The 4,824-nt window shown below is 36.4% G+C and overlaps 1 pseudogene; it reads right to left on the reverse strand.

Moving 5' to 3' along the window:
• Nucleotides 1–3,550: 3,550 nt before the first annotated feature.
• LOC103261818 lies at nucleotides 3,551–4,482 on the reverse strand (annotated as a pseudogene).
• Between the last annotated feature and the right edge of the window lie 342 nt (nucleotides 4,483–4,824).

Genomic DNA, 4,824 nt, shown 5'->3' on the forward strand with positions numbered 1-4,824 from the left:
TGAGTTGGAGTCTCACTCTGTCACCCAGACTGGAGTGCAGTGGCCGCTCCCGGCCACCGCAGCCTCTACCTGCTGGGCTCTGGTGATCCTTCCGCCTCCTCAGCCTTCCAAGTAGCTGGAACTACAGGCGCGCGCTACCCCTCCCGTCTAGTTTTTGATTTATTGTAGAGATGTGGTCTTGCCAAGTTGCCCAGGCGGGTCTCGAACCCACGGGCTCATGCAATCCACTCACCTCAACCTCCCAAAGGCGCGGGATTACAGGCTGAGCCACCGAGCCCAGCAAAATCTACTGTCTTAACAATTTTCAAATATACAATACATTACTATTAACTATAGTCATCATGTTGTACAACCGATTACTTGAACTAGTATATCTCTTTATAGTTTAAAAAGCATCTTCATGTTCTCTTTTTTTCATTAAAAAGTCTGAGAGGAGATATTATTATTCTGATTTTAGTGAGGAAAAATTCAAACTCAGAGATTTAACCTTTTGACCCAGCTAATAAGGAGTAATGCCAGGACTTGAACAAGGTTTTCTGCGTTCCATCCATTTGCTTTTCTTTCACCTCTGATCTAAAAAGTGAATTTGAGTTTCAAGTAGTGCAGTTAATAAAAAAAGCAAACCATCAAATATGAAGGGATTAAAAAATTAAGTCTAACAGAAAATCTTCGTGTTTCCTTTTTAAAAATCTGATAACGAAAGAACTTGTTTATTTTTTAAAAAAGAACTTACTAGTAGTGCTTTTTTTTCTGGAGAGTAGATTTAGGAGAGAGGGTTAAGTTTTCTTTATATTCCATTCTGTTCTGTTTTAATATTTTTTAATAGTTTCACACTTTTCGGTATTTACATTTAATCAATCTACAGTATGAACAGGAAAATAACAATAAAAATAACTTAGGTTTGCAAATAGTATTTTCCCCTCTCAAAATATCACCGCATCTGTTATTTTACTTTTTCTTTATTTTGTTATTCCATTTAACAGTTAAAAAGTAACCGAGTCACAAGCAAATAAAGAGTGTTGTCCCAGGTCTCATGGCTAGTTTGTGCACAGCACAAATCTCAGTTTTTTGACTTTAGGCTAGAGCTCTTCTGAGAGCAAAAGTTATTTTTTATGTCTCTTGAAAATCTTCTCTTTTGCAATTTTAGCTTTAATTTTTCTCAAACTAACAGGACTTTATAATAATGTGTTTCAGGCATTCTTAACTGTTTAACATTCAATGTAGTTATCAAATAACCCAATTATCTGAAAAAATGTGTGTGTATCTTTTATGAAGACTTATTTTAAAGTCTAGAAGAACTTATCAATGTGAATGATCTAGTTCATCATACCCCACTGAGACATTACAATAAAAATTGTGACTTATGGCACCATATTGCTATAAGTCTAAAAATGGATGACCTAGTTCACTTGTATTTTGTGGGCTCAAATGTAACATATATGCATAACACAGAATTATTAAACTTTAATGTTGGTAGAAGTCGATGCAGACTAGAACTAATAAAGGGCATGTATTGATTTTTTTATGTCTGTTACGACATATGAAATCTTTAGTTTCAGCAATGAACTTTCACATTCTAATTGAAATGTAAATGGAAAAGAGGTGTATTTTCTTTCCCTACAGTCTTATTTGCATAATGATTATAGATTCTGGCAGACACAAGATCTTTAAGTATTCAGTGATACCTCTTTTAATTAAAATACCATACAGCATGATTGTATAATACCAGATCTCCCATTTTTACCCAAAGGAGTGTAGTTGATATATAAAAAAAGTTGCTTAAGAAAGGGTCACCTCAGAGAAAGTAACTCAATTATATGAGGAGTTTGTTGACTCTGGAGAAGAATACTTTGCAAGCCCAAGGGCAACATTTACAATATAACCACATGTCTAAACAGCTTTCCTTGTACCAATTTACACTATAAAATTAGTATCTAAACAAGATTTTGCTGATTTTATGCAAATTGCTTGGAAAATAATGTCTTGTTAGATAATAAATTGCTGTGGTTGTTTAAAAAGATAGCATCATGTTAGTAAAATTTCAGGCAGATTGTTTAGAATTCTGTAAGCATTCAGGTAGTGAGGATGATCAAAGAAGGATCATGGTGTGGCAGTATGGTTTGGTAAAGAGTGTGGCTTATAATCTTGATTCTACCAGTTCCTTTTGTGTGACCTGAGATAATTTATTGAATCTCACTGAGGCTCAGATTCCTCATCTGTAAAATAAATATAATAATATTTACTTCACATGGCTTTAGTGAAAAATAGCAATACGGTAAAGTTCACAGTGCAGCACCTCATAAGCACTAAATAAAGTTGGTTCTGATGATTATTCTGCTTTTCAAAAGCATCAGGTGCCATAAAACATGATACAACTGGAATGAACAACAACTTTGGATTAGCAATCAACAAAATGGGAGAAGGTGCCTAATTTATAGGTGCAATTAATAATAACTTTTAGAGTCAGCATAGGCTTTGAGGGTATGAATTCTAGTTGTTTTATTCTCTCATCAGTTGTGTGATTTACTTGACTTTATATTTCCACATCTAAAGATTGAAATATAATAATACCTACCTCACTGAGATGTGATATGGAGAAATCCTAACATAGTGTTCGACCTCATAAACTTCCAATAACTGTCAGTTACTTTCAGATTTTTATTGAATTGTAAAGTTCCAATGCAAGTGAAGGTGGACAACATTATCAATTGTAGTGTCCTGCAAATGCTTCTTATTATTCACATGATTTTAATATACATTTAATGTTTAAAAACTTTGTTCCTTTAGAAAAATGAGTAAGAAAAATATAGCATAACTAACTGTTCTTTACTTATTTTTGTTATTTAAGAAAGCATTAAAGGCACATTAAGACAAAATGTATAGTTCAAGTAAGCAAAAAAATCTTTTTCTTCTTGATTTTGCACTTGAGGAATTTTTCTTGATATTTTTCTTCAAAGGGAGCAAGCCCGGGGTCATGATTGTTACAAAGAAGAAACTGAACAACTTTGCATACTTTGGCAAAACAAAATAATTCATTTATGCTTACTCAGTGCATCATAAATTTTAGCAAGGCTAGAAAGGACACTTGACTTCTGTTGTAATGGAGGACTCTATACATTTCTTTCTGGACAAATAAAAAGGGTGCCAAAAATGTATACACATTTTAAGAAATGAAAAAAACGTATTATAACAAAAGATAAATAAAAGTCAGGTTTGACTTCTGCAGTTACAAGAGGTGCTCAAGGTGGTTACCATCAGCATTCAGACTCTTCTGATTATGGCAAACTAAAAGTAATACATAGATATCACCTCTTAAAATGTGTACACTTTTTTTGGCATCCCCAGTATATTACTCAGTTTTCAGAATGATAATAAACTCTAAACCAGGGCGTACACAGACAAGGATTCCAGTTTGGAAGATAAACTGTTCACTGGTGGTAAGGGGACTGAATTTCTGATATCAAACAGCCATAAGATAATGAGAACTTTTTTTTTTTGAAGGAGAATTAACAAAAAAAATTGTATGTACAGAACATCCATCAGTGTACTTTTAGCCCAGCTTAGTGGCAAGTTCTTTAGCCTTTGCTTTCTCTAACTTGGCAATGCGGGCCACAGATTTGGACCCAGGATGTTGCCTCCCCAGTGACGGCGGATCTCATCATATCTGTCATTGTGATTGGTCCAGATGGCTTCCACCAGCTTAGCCAAAGCTCCTTTGTCTTCCTATTTAACCTGTGTGAAGGCAACAGTAGTGCAGGTCTTCCTGTGGACTAGACGCCCCAATTTTGGCTTCCCCTAGGTAATGCAGTAATGAACCCCCATTTTATGACACGGGGCAAGCAGGAAGACAACCAGTTGGATGGGATTCACGTCATGTGCGATCATTACCGACTGAGCCTTCTTGATCTTCACCAAGGTGGTGACAGTGTTGAGCCCTGCCCGAAGGACAGGTGACCTCTTGGTGGGGATGTCCCCTTTGCCTGCAGCTTTCTCTTCAGCTTGGGCTAGCAGTCTCTGCTTCCTCTCTTGCTTTATCTCCAACTTGTACTTGTGGGCCAACTTAAGCAGCTGAGTAGCTGTCTGGCGGTGCAAGGCCTGCGTGAACTGATTGATTAATGGCAGGAGGCACTTTCGGCCACTTATAGAGGATAGCTCTTTGCCACTGCAATCTGATATAATGAGGACATTTGACAAAGGGTGAGATTCTTTTGGGGTTGGATTTCCCGTCCAGTGTCAAAGTTCTCAGGCTTTTTCTCAAATAAGGGGTTCACCATCTTCTTGTAGAGGTTTCTGTCTGGACAAATATAAAGGGTGCCAAAAACGTATACACATTTCAATAAAGGAAAAAAAAACTGTGTTATAACAAAAGATAAATACAAGTCAGGTTTGACTTTTGCAATTACAAGAGGTGCTCACGGTGGTTCTTCACGACAGCAGGGGCTGGGGCCACCTCTTCTCCTTGGATTTCTTTCCTTTCGGCATCTAGGGCAGCTGGAGGAGATGATTTTGAGAACTTTAATCTCTAATGAGAACACAGCTGTTTCTTCTTGAAAGCAATTACCTCACCTTTAGTGAGCAATTTGTCTTTCAGGCTTAATGCACTAGCCTCTTTAGTGATAAATTTTTTCCTGTTCTAAAAACTGGTTGGCAGAAATCTGACAGTGAGCAGAAGCTGTCAGGCAAGCCCTTGATGTTTATTCCTGTAGCTGATCTGTTAAATTTTCAGTATTGAAAGCTTAGCGAAAACTGAGAGAAAACTTGTTGCACTGTTTCTGGAAAAAAAATTATATTACTTTATATCGGCTATAGATAAGCTAGTTTCTA

Source organism: Carlito syrichta, unplaced genomic scaffold (assembly GCF_000164805.1).
Source record: "Carlito syrichta isolate Samal-C Ts95f unplaced genomic scaffold, Tarsius_syrichta-2.0.1 Scaffold304020, whole genome shotgun sequence".
Classification (NCBI taxonomy): domain Eukaryota; kingdom Metazoa; phylum Chordata; class Mammalia; order Primates; family Tarsiidae; genus Carlito; species Carlito syrichta.